General features: G+C 43.0%; 1 protein-coding gene across 10 annotated transcripts in view; it reads right to left on the reverse strand.

Moving 5' to 3' along the window:
• The window catches only part of TCF20 (transcription factor 20), a 187,843-nt gene that overhangs the window by 101,341 nt on the left and 73,739 nt on the right, over positions 1–12,763 (reverse strand). Inside the window, exon 1 of one of the 10 annotated variants that reach the window (XM_081209465.1) lies at positions 11,813–11,879. The exons of the other annotated variants lie outside the window; for them this stretch is intronic. The gene's annotated coding sequence lies outside the window, so the exon portion shown is untranslated. Of the gene's footprint in view, positions 1–11,812; positions 11,880–12,763 lie in introns of those variants that run through there. 10 annotated transcript variants of the gene reach the window in all.

The following is a 12,763-nucleotide window of genomic DNA, read 5'->3' on the forward strand; positions in this document are numbered from 1 at the left end:
ATGTTAAATTAAAAGGGGGAACCACATCAGGACTGCAGCGCGGAGGGAGGCCTTAACCCTTTTCCTGCCTGCAACAATGCATGGGCATCTGCAGAACGTGTAAAACATCAACATTGAGAGGCCATTTATTGCTCTCTCAAAGTGCTGTGGCCCCAATCTAATTTGGGCTCAGAGGCAGATTTAGGCGAGCATGACTGGTTTGGTCACATTGGGCACAGTGCCTCGAGGGCACTGCAGGGGTGCCACAACTATGATGTAGAGTGGAAGGGATGTCACAAAAATTTGAGCCCTCAAGTTCTGCCACTGCTGGGCTTCCCCACATGACTGCTTTTAACTTTTTTTAAAAATCCCCTTATGAGATGCCATAATGGACCTCCTGCATCTCGTCTAGACGGGCCCTTAAAGAGTGTTATTATTTAGCAAGCGACTGAGTAGCTGTGTTACTGGTAGCTCAGTTGGTAGAGCACGGGACTCTTAATCTCAGGGTCATGCGTTTGAGCCCACATTGGGCAAAAGATTCCTGCATTGCAGGTGGTTTAGCTAGATGTTCCTTCCAATTCTACAATTCTATGATTCAAATTTCTCTCCTTTCAAAATATTCAAGGGATGGACCATCCCTCAATAACAGAGTACGTGCCATGCATGCATTTGGTTCCAGGTTGAATCACAGGCCTCTCCCACTAAAAGAGTCAAGTAGTAGATTATACAGAAGACCCATGCCTGAGATCCTGGCGAGCTGCTGCCAGTCCGAGTAAGGAATACTAGGCTAAATAAAGCATCTTCTGATATTCCCCACCCATCAAGTAAACAAACACAACCAGTAATTTTTTTTCCTTTAAAAAAAAGATAACTATCACTCTGCAGTTCTTATCCTCAATTCTTCATTTCCAAAGCATGAGTTAGTAATAGTGACAAAGACTCATTAGGCATACATCAAGTGAAGATTCATATTAAGTCTGCAAAATCCCTCTTTCCCAACTCCACACAATATAAAATATACAGAAGGGGTGGGCAGGAAGGAACACTAATATATTGTATTAAAGGATTGTCTGTGAAAGCGAAGAAAAATGGTGCAATCTCATTTGCAACAGTAACTGCATTTTCAGTCAAGGAACCTTATAACAATAAAAGGAGAATGAGAAGGGCCCTTTTCAAGCCCCTCCTCAAAAATACAAACAATGGAAGAAGAATCACAATTGATACCTAAATCTGTGTACTCAATCTATATTTCAGTGAATTTTACTTCCAGGTAAACATGCATTAGAATGCAACCTTGGGCAATTAACTACAGAATGATTTTGTGCAGAGCATTTAAGGTGCTGCAGTGATTGTAGTATATCGTAACGTTTTGGAAAGCAGTCCTTCATTGTTTATAGGAATGAACAATATTTTGGAAAATCCAAACAAACATTACATCACAAAAGCATCAGGACCTTTTTCAGGAGCATGCAACAGCCCTCAGTCAGCACCCTTCCTTTGCCCACATCCTTGCACCAACCTTGATCAGCCTTTTCCATGTCCCACATCTTAGCTTAGTACCTGCAGTGCAGTATACAATTGGGATGGGAGAAGCTGCCGTCGCTGTCATTTCTTTGAAGCTTGCAGTCACCTGCCAATCTCACCCTGTTTCTTCCTCCCCCTCCTGCAATCAATTTCTCTACACCATTAGTACATTTCCCTCTAGCTCAACAAAAAAGTAATGCAAACTTGACTCCTTGTCTTATACCCTCTCAAAAAGAGTTTAATTACAAGTTGGTGATAAAATGTATGTATGGGGGAGAGAACTGAGAAAGTCTGTCAGGAGTTGTGGTCTGCTTGGACTAATGCAGAGAGAGATACTTTTATAATTTGATTTACAGTAAGCCTGCCATGCAGCCTTTTTGCTGACTCTTCACAATGGATTTTGGCAAACTCTGAATGGGTGTGCTGCTATTGTAAGCTAAAGGTTTCTGCACGCTCTTCACATGACACGGGGATAATCCAGCAATCTAACATACAGGGCAGACATGCTTTCCTAATCCAAGAAAGGAGAACATTTGCTTGCCAAACATTAAACATCACTGGAAAAGCATGGGAAATCTGCCTCTCTATGCTTTAACTATATCCAGTCAATCTGCTGCAATCTGGTGCTTTTTGGAGAAATCCATCGGAAATGGAAACGGGAGCAGAAATTCCTGCACCTCGCATGCCTGTTTGAGGTCAAGAACAGAAATCACGCAAGAAATATGAGCAGCATTCGGTTTTTTCCCCCTCAATCCTCAAATGTTACAGAAATGCTTTTTTTCTACATTGTTCTTGATGCTTCCCTTCCGCTGAAATGCACTGACATGGTTAATTATGTAATTAATTACATTTGTTTTGGCCACAGCAGATAGTGAGATGAGTAACGTAGGTTTCAGCAGAAGCCAAAGTGTAACACTACAGAAACAGCGGTGATTGCAGTAAACACACGACAGGACAGAAATCTCTGCCTCCTTACATCCCTAGTCTGGAGGAACCTTTCAAGAGACTGTGAGTGTAGGACGCATGGATAGATCATGGCTGCTTTCCCCCCCATTTGGCTAGAGTGGCCTAAGCCTGCCAGGCAGCAGGGTCACATGAGCCACTTGCACATCAAGGAGACAGGTGAAGGCATGTATTGACAGAGTAACATTTCAAATGAAGTTTGGCCCTAGTAGGATGGGTGTGTGCCATGGCTCCACTTCAGAGAGCAAACTGTCTAGGTCTGGCACTGACAGCTGAAGTACTAGAGATGGAAGTCAGGGGGGAAGCCACCTGCTGAATGATCTCCCTGCCTGCCATGCTTTTCTTCTCAATAAAGCATAAAGAAAGGAAACCCTGGAGTTCATGACAGGAGCTCCCCAAGAGTGTAAAGGCAGGGCTGTCTTTAGCAGATGTGGCGTCAGGGTGCAGATATCCACCCAGTGCCCCCAAATTACAACAAATAGTGTTGGGGTGGCCATAGCTGTGCACTGCCGACCATGGGGGGGGGGCGTGCAACTCTCCCCCATGCCGCTGCGGGAGAGCAATCCCTGCAGAGGCTTGGGAGTGAAGTTGCGCCCCTCCCAAGCCTCCTCCAAGCCATATGGTTGGCGGGGCGCAGCTTCCATCCTAAGCTTCTGCAGGGATAGCTCTCCTCCTGAGAAGGCTTGGGAGGGAAGCTGCCCGCCTGCCAGCCTTATGGTTGGCGGGGCACAGCTGGCAGGCGTGCAGGGAAAGGGGAGGCCGCCGGCAAAGCCACACAGCTCCCCCACTTGCTGGGGCGCCCCTGAGAGGCCCTATGGGAAAGACAGCTCTGTGTAAAGGAAACTTGCTACTGTATGGCAGCAATTCCTAAAAGATACAAGTGCCTCTCCAAGATCTAATGGGCAAACTCCCAATTAAAAGGGAATAAAGTTCTGCACAAAGAATATTCCATTAATAATAAGATTCTATAGGAAACATGTTTTACTGAATTAACAGTCTGACTGATTAGTCAAAGCTGCAAATGCTAAATAACTCAAATTAGTTGAAACCATATTTAAAGGCTTAAGATTAGATGTTGGTTATACACAGATCGACATCAGGTGGCTCTTAAAGGATTTCAGGCTGCCCAAATCAGGAAATGAAATGGAGGGAAAACAGCAGAGGTGCAAAAGATGAAGTGACTTGATCAAGGTTATGCGGCAAACCTATTGCCGAGGTGGGAAGAATTTCTGGTTCATTCAAGCTGCAGTAAGATGGAATCTTCTTTTTCACTAGAGCAGCTCAAATGAATGCAGGCAATTTTCCTATATTAAAAGCTCCACAGCTATGCAGTAGATATTATCCTCTAAGTCCCAAACACACACAAGGCCAAATTCATGAATCTGATGTATCAAAAATGACTACTTTAGAGTTCAGGGTTTATATACAAAACCTGGTGTAACTCTCAACTGTCTTCTAGAAGCATTCCTCCCACATTTAGTTTACATATATAAGCTACCTTTTAGAAAAAAAATCACAGATACATCATATTCTGGCTATGAATCCTATTGGTATGACGTATCATATTGATATTTCAAGGAATTCTGGGTAGCATACAAGGGGTTCTCATTTTATCCTCTTATCTCTCTGTGCCAAGTTAGGCTGAAGCAACTTGTCATGAGGCCTTCCAGTGAGCTTAATTGATGAGAAAGGATTTGAACTCAACACTTTCCCTGTACCAAAAGTTCAACACTCTTCACTGCATCACACTGGCACTGTTGCTCTTTCACATCCACACACAAGCACGCACATACAGTACTTAACTAATCTGAGAAAACAGTTTTTAATAGGAAAAAGGGGTATAACAGGGATGCATCCTCTGGGGAGAGGAGGACACAACTAAAACTAGTCACTATAGGGTGCTTCCATATGGAGGTTTATTGTTGGATCGATGCTGCCAGCCCATACTTTTTCTTTTACATTAAAGTCAGGTTTCATCTTATTATGGGATATCCATTATGCAAAAACTACCCGTTTAGTGGATTTTACTGAAGTTGGGGGTGGGGAGGGAGTGGCAGGAGAGTGAGTGGTTTGTCACATGTAGTGACATTTTAGTGGTGGGTCTCTACTGCCACACCCTGACTTCTATTTCTTCCTTGCTTAAACATGACCTAGCCATTTTGTTTCTGGGGGCCCAAATTATTCGAGTGTGCCTATTTCGACTAGTTGCTGCATGCTGAAGGAACACTGGAATTTCAACAATGCCATTCAGAAGAGCTATTCTATTAAGATCTCGGGTGGGGGGGTGTTATCTTGGAAACTGTAATCACAGTACATACATCAGGACTTTTTAATGATTTTTAATAGCGAGGTCTTATGTAACACCACTTCAACCAGAATTTTAGACCTTTAACTAAAGATCAGACTTGTGCAAGACCTCTGCATTAAAAGAAAAGGTGGAATGTTTGCCCCTCCCCGTGCCCAACAAAAAGCACAAGCTACCGTGGTGTCTCTTGTGAAACATGATGGTTAAGGGCTGGAAACATTAGCTCTTGTGCACTTACTCTGGACAGAAAAAAAAGATATGCATACACAGAAACAGAAAACCGCACACTTGCCCAGAGTTGCAAAGGTAGTGGAGAGAAGTGGCAGGTTTTGAGGTGAGGGGGAAGAATGTATAGCACAGAAACACCCCATTAAAGACTAGCCCCTGGTGTGGATGGAAAACAGAGCTATATCGGTTTTTTAAAAAGCATTAGCATGAAACTACAGTTGTGTGCCAGTGGTGCACGCATACAAAACCAAATATGAACAAGCCATTTTAAAAACATCTCCCCTCTGTGGAAGCACCCTTAATAAAGGCTTCTATCCATGTCCAAAAAATTGCAGTAGGATCATGTAGGGCAATGGTGGGGAACTTCCAGGCCCCAAGACTAATTAGTCCCATGAGGCCTCTCATATCGGCCCATGGAAACCCAGCCAGATGGGTGGGGTATAAATAATAAATTGTTGTTGTTGTTTCAACCAAGCCACACACACTGTGCCCCATACCTGACATATAGGACAGGTGTGGGACAGGTAAAGGCAGGGCTTGGATAAAAGGGGCTTTGCTCCCTTCTATTACCTCAGCAACCAAGGCAGGTCTCCTACTTGTCAGCTGGCGAGATTAAAGGAAGACTGGTAGTTATACTTACCACATTCTGTGTTATGTCAAAAGCTCAAATTACACTGCTGCTCAGTTTTGCCCAAGCAAAACTAAGCATTCCCAGAAGGACAGCACACCTTAAATTGAACTGCTTTCTGTCCTGCCTCTGGTGGGCTGGTATCTGCCAAAACATCCCTTTATTCCTCTGCACCTTAAACAGCAAAGGTATATAGCTTCTGGTCAGCTCTTGTCTCATAATAAACACATGCCTTGCACAGAGGCAGCATATGAACAGTCTGGCTAAGACCAGCATTACCTCGAGGCATTCCACCCCCCTTCCAACTCCATATATTTGGGTTTGTTTGTTTTTAAATGAAAAGTAATCCAAAGCATGGATGGAGAAGGGCCAGGAGTGGTGTGAGAAAGAGATGATATTTTGACTTTTCACCTCACATGTGAAAATATCTAAGGCCAAAAAAAAACCAAAAACCCAACAACCCCAACCTGAGACATATTCAAGAAATACAGGAGGCCCCAGGAAAAGTAGAACTGCATTTATATATTTTATTCCTTATTTGCCCAACAAGTGTTTTTTTGTAACCCAACCAAATATATCATGCTCTAAGTCCAATGTCACAATGCACTGTGAATTTGTCTTTATACTAAAAAAGAAATGCAAATGCCACCTTTTATTTTATTTTATTTTATATTTTATTTTACTGCGAAGAATGCAGAGTTATAATGGCCTCCGGTTGTGTGGCAGTTCTTGAGTACAGAGGGTTTTTAAAAAAACAAAACCTGTGCTCTCCTGCTCATCTCCTCCCACTCCAAGCAGACATAGGTTGCCTTCAGGCAACGCAGAAAATTCACTTTGCCACAGCCTTAGAAGTCATCCCCAAACATGACTATATCAAAAATGAAAAAGGTCAGCATCAAAAAGGAGGAATCAAAATCTTATGATTAACCAATAAAATGCAAATGCTTATATCATTTTTTAAAACCAAATGCTCCGATAAATCAAGGAAAGAAAGGGCTAAAAAGCATGACAACTTTATAAGCACCGAAGGCTTCCACAGAAACATATACTACAGCCAAAAGTCAGATTATTTACATATTTTATGTGCACATACAGTTGTATGCCCGAATACACTGCTTGTGGGAATGCCACACCTTTGTGATACCTTCATGGAAATTCATATTTGGGAAACAGTTCCACATATGCTGGGAAATGTAAAAGAGTAATCTCAGTAGCCAAGTATTCCAGGCATTCGTGGGTGACCAATAGTGTTGCCAATCACAACCATAATAGGCCAAAATAAGGAAGTTGCTTAAAGGACCAACTGAGGTAATTGGGGGTGTGTGTGTCTTTTTTACAGTGATCATATTCCATGTGGTAAGATTAAACGTTGCCACTTCCTGACATATGCTCATTTTCAAATGTAGTGAAGGATGTGGTAGCATGCAATTGTTACATGGATGCACTCTCACAAGACCACTGTACCAAATGAAAAATGAAAGGGTGGGCAATGGCATCCTGAATGCTTTTCCACTTCTGAAGTGGTTATAAAAAGTGGCCTTGGATCTTTCCGTGGCCTTAGACATATCAAGGTTTGGAAGCCTACTAGATTTATAAATTGGTCTTTTGAGTGTTCAGTCAAACATTTACCAACTAACATGATCCAAACTCACAAATTACACTATCCACTTTAAAAACATAGTATCTTTTGGTTTGGCTGATACTCTCAGCTAATAACGTAAGGAATTCACACTACTAGAGCAACCAACAGCAACTGGAATGAAGGTGAAGTCAAACAGTCTTGGCCATAGTCATCCAATAAAACTATGGTTGAACTTTCTGATTTGAACCTGCTTCTCCTTAGGACGTCCCTGTTTTCATCAGAAAAATGTTGGAGGGTATAGAGTTATGCAGCCCTGAAGCCAAGGAGATAAATAACTATGCAACCATTAGAAGACATGTGAAGGCAGTCTTGTATAGGAACTTTTAATGTTTAATGTTTTATTATGTTTATGATGTTTATTATTATTACTATTATTATTATTATTAATAATAATAATAATAATAATAATAATAATAGGATGTCCCTATTTTCATTGGAGAAATGTTGGGGGGTATGCATACAAGGCACAAGCATGTCACAAAACTAGAAGGTATTGCCCTGCTCAGATTCCCCATGACCAAGTAGAGTAGAATATAGAATTGAGAAGCTTTCCAGGAGAAGACAATGCTAACCACACTGCAGTTAACACACCAGTACTAGTGTATATGTGAGGAGAGAAAGTTTTTTGCAAAGTACTGGGATGGCTCAAGATATCCATCACTTGACATCCCCCCCCCCAGGTCCAGATATACAAGCAGGATGAATGCTCAACTTGACCTGAGGCTTTAACACTTATATGGAAATAGAAGATCAACAGAACCAGCTGTCTACATGGTAGCACCTCCAACTTGGTACAGCTTCCTCTGTTACTTACAATACTGCCCATCATGCACTCTGAAAGCCCTAGCGAACACAAAGTTGGCAACCCCACACAGAACGGCTAGCTTCCTACTGGTCGCTACAGTTGCTGTGGGCCTGCGTTGTAATCTGCATGGCACTGAGGAATCATCTTTGCCTCTGTGAATGTCAAATAACTGCCTTGTCGCCTGTGGAGAGATGAGGGGTATTGAAGGGGGGGCAGCAATGTGTAGCGGCTGCAACTGGTGCTCAGCAGGAAATGTTGAGTAACTGTGGTATCACCTAAGTACCGTTCCATTTTCCGTGCTCCAGCCTAGCTCCACATTCTCCCCTTAGCAGTCATGGACACAATACTGACTCACCCAATATAGAGCCCACTCTGCTGCCCTGTGCAAAAGTAAAGAAAGAATCATGAGCGTTTGGCCAACAGTGACAACAGGTGATGCAGAGCACCTGGTATTCACCAACCAAAGCAGCTCTCTTCCCTCTTGCCTTCACTGTTACATGGTGGGAACTTACCTGCAGCAGAGCACCTGCAGTGGTTCTGGTAAGAGAACCCCTATTCATTACAACCTTTTGGGTTTTCTTTCAAATGCTTGAACACTCCACCACCATGTCCTTCAAAAGGGGTTGGGGTGGGGAGGCTGGGCATTCAAATTGGTACACTCAAGGGTCCCAATTCACTCTCAGGGAAGCAGCCTTGCAGTCAGCTCTTTCTGCAGCAAACTCCCAGCAGAACCACACGCTGGCATATAGATTATAGGCTGAGAGAGATTGTGGCTTCTCTGCCAGAGAGATCATAGCAAGCTGAGACTTGAATCAGGGGCACACCCAAACCACAGCTCATGCTCTTCACCTCTACGCTGCACTAACCCTCCACCATTCTATCCGCCGTCTTCCACAAGCTGCTTTTCTCACATGTATTCAACACCAAAGTCTAGAAATACTGCTTAAATCTGTGTAAGAAAAGAGAAACACCTGAGTGGATGAATTACTATACCTAACCCCCCCCCCCCCAGTATTCAAAAATAAGGAGCAGGAAAGCTAGCAAGTCAATCAAAACAGGGCAGGAGGGAGAGGGAAAGGAAAGTTGCAAAAGGGGGAAAGGCAGAACTAATCTGGTGTGCTCTCTCTGAAGAATCTCTTCTTCGCTATACATGATTAATTACTTCTGAGACATGCCTGCTGCTCCCCCTCTGGCTTTAAAAACAACCGCAACGGCAGCAGTTGAGAGCAAGAAACCTCCAAAGGATTTTGGCCAGGGCCTACTGAGCGGTTTTCCCAGGGGAGTCATCTGATCCTAGAATTCCTCTCTCTCTCTCTCTCTCTCTCTCTCTCTCTCTCTCTCTCACACACACACACACACACACACACACAAAAACACACACACACACACACACACACACACACACACACCTTTCTCATAGCTCCAATTAATCAATTTCTCCAAAACCATTTTCTGATCCTTGTCTACCCTTAACATATTCCTCATTTATTGTGTGTCTAACTGCTTTTCTGTCATTCTCATTCTCTGGGAAACATTCTCAGGGAAACTTTACTGGGAATGTCTCCAGACTAGCACAGCTTAAAACAAAAAGACTGACACAAAGAATAGGAAGAAAGCCTCTCTGATTGATCTGATTTACATTCCAAGTTGGTACTTCATGGTTACCTCCCATTTTGCCTTTCCCTATCATTTTGCCCCTTTAGCTGCCCAACTGCAAAACCCCTGCCAGCCAGGAGGCAGATGATAAGAATAATGGGAGCTGGAAGGTGTTAGCATTTCCAAGAACAAGTCAGTGATAAGTGTGAAGTATGAAATGCTGTAAACAATTTGGTAAATAAGGCATTTTCCATAAGCACTTGCCCTGTTGAAGGCATTTGATCAGCTGCCTGCTGCCACTGTGCTCCCTTCCCCTCTGACCTGCTCCAGACTGCCTATTTCAAAATAAAAGGAAAAGGAAAGAGCAAAATATTGGCAAAACCGGACATTTGTGGTCTGGGATGGGTACTTGCCTTCTCCCCATATGAACCACAACCCCCAGATTCCCAGCTTTCACTTCAGAGGTGTGGGGGGGGGGATATGTTTCTAGTTCTTGATAGAAGGGTGTCCCTGAGCAGAGATGGTTTTAGAATAACTGCAATGGCTTTGGCTGCACTGGGTGCTGTACTGCAGGGGGGGACACCACAACAGTGTTGTGGAATGGAGCATGAGAGGCAGGGGGCACCAAATTTTAGCGTCACACAGTGTGCTACTGAAATTTGAGAGCCCAAAGTCTGCCAATGCCCTCTGGAGTAAAAGGTGCTTGCTATGAGTAACCCATGACCATCACTGCCAAAAAGAAGTGGTAGCTATGAACTGACTACTCCTGGGGACAGCTCTCACTCTCTTTTACTTCCTGAGGATAGACTTCCCCCAAAGAATCCTGGGAACCGCAGTTTGCTTAGAGCACCAGGAACTGTAGCCCTGTGAAGCTGTAAACTACAGTTCCCAGGATTCTTTGAGGGAAGAGATGTGCTTCAGGTGTCTGGTGTGTGTGCAGCCTCTCCACATCTCTCACCCAAATGGGAGGTGAAGACTCTTGAGAGGAAAGTTGAAAAGCTGAGTCTGGGAGAAGGAGCTGCTCATTTCCTGTCACAGTCAAGGCCTATAATAATCCTTTTCATCATCTCCTGTCCCTCTCAGTTGCATAAAGCTCACTTTCAGCTTTTTCCAGACCATTAGGCCTCTGGAGAAGCTGGTGACATTAACCAATTCTCTACAGTAGGGCCAGCAAGCGCCATTCCCTCCCTCCTTTCTACTCTGTAGCTAGGGCACACGGGACAAAGGGAGAAGTGTTCCCATGGCTGGCCCAACCATTAGACAGGAGTGAGGCATCTCCAGGAGTGAGGCAGGTGGTTTTGGATATCATGAAAGAGCAACAAACTTAGTTACTGTATTTTTCTGTGTATAAGATGATATTTTTTCATTAGAAGTACTAGGCAAAAATTGTGGGTTGTCTTATACACGGATAGCAGGGGCGGGGGGCGGGTGATTGGTGGCAGCAGCCAGCAGGAGATTGGCAGCGGTGATTGGGTGTGTGATGGTTGCTGCGGCAAGACCTGCTGATGATTGGCTGTGGCTGCAGAAATTGGGCGGGCTATTTACAGCAGCAGTGAGGCGTGCATTCAATCTGGTGTGGTTGCATCGAGTGTGCAGGTGGGCTTTTGGTGGCAATTGTGTGTGTAGACAATGATTGGTGGCCGCGGCGATGCCCTCCAAAAGAGGCCCAACAACTTTGGGCAATTCCCCCCCCCCAATTTTTTTGTTGTGGTCCAAAAAAATAGGGGTCGTCTTATACATGGGGGCATGTTATACATGGAAAAATACGGTATTTGATTTATTATTGTTGCATTTTCACTCCGAGAGAGAGGCTCTTGTAGGATTTTCTGCCTCAGGTACCAAAATAACTTGTTCAGCTCAGGGTACTGCGCACCTTGACGATAAGGTGCACTATTGACTGTTCTGGCTCAGGCAGCAAAATATTTTGGACAGGCCCTGGGTATTCCAGCTAAAATAATTCTTGAAAACAATCCTTAATCTTTTTCCACTGATCTAGCAGGATGCATACAGAATATCTATATTCTCACCCACAAATAGATGGTTGGAAAGAACTGAACTACAAAAGGCTGGAAAGACGAAAGGGGAGCTGGGTTTCAAAATTAATCACCCCACTCCTTCTTATCTCTATGGAAATATACTTACATACTTCTGAGTCTTTCTTGTCCATATGCAGTTAAAAGGGCTAGTTTTCAGGATGTGTACCCTTCAAAACATGGTCCAGGACAGGATACAAATAAAATCTTTGCAATTTTGTTATTATTATACTTCAGTCAGACTATTTAAATAGATCTGCTTGTTTCTGTAAAACTATTTAAAGTCAATGACTAATTAACATTTTGATTAAAAGACACCTCTGTTAAAAATTCAACACCCTGTCTCTTTCTATTAAAGTGTAAAAATGCTCACATTAATAAATTCATTTATCACTAATCTTTTACCAATCAATTCAGTGCTTCAAGCCTTTCACTGCCACTTCCTCAGTACAGTACAGCAGAGCTTACACTCATATAATAACTGAAAAACCAGGATGAATTTCATTATTATTATTTTCCAGCAAAAAACATTATAAATTTACAGAGAACTCATCTTTATCTACAGCATATGGTGGAGAAATAGTATTAACCCCCCCCCCCATTTTTTAAAAAATGTGTGTCACTTTTCACTATGCGAAGGAGATCACACAATTAAATGTGCAGTTTATTGTCCCAATCTCAATTTTATTTTTGCCTATAGAAGCTGGAGGATCTTTTACGGCAACTTAAAAAACATGGATATATATAGGAAATGCAGATGCTTGAATGGAGAGTTTGGGAGGGGAATATTTTCTAATTCTTACCTGCAAGAGAATTCATATATTTTTCAGGCATATGATGAACTCTTCTAATTTACTAAGAAGAGATAAGAAGTCACCCCAGGTTGTTTGAATATTTACATACTTTAATTGAAATTCTTAGCATATTACTATTTGCTAATCACGTGTGATATCTATACCTACTGCGCTCACTAGCTGGGGGTGGTAGAAAAAGCTGGATCTGACTATACCTGTGCCATTCTGATGTCACATGGAGCTATTTCCAGCCCAGTTACCATGGA

Source organism: Podarcis bocagei (genome assembly GCF_964188305.1).
Source record: "Podarcis bocagei genome assembly, chromosome: 10".
Classification (NCBI taxonomy): Eukaryota; Metazoa; Chordata; class Lepidosauria; order Squamata; family Lacertidae; genus Podarcis; species Podarcis bocagei.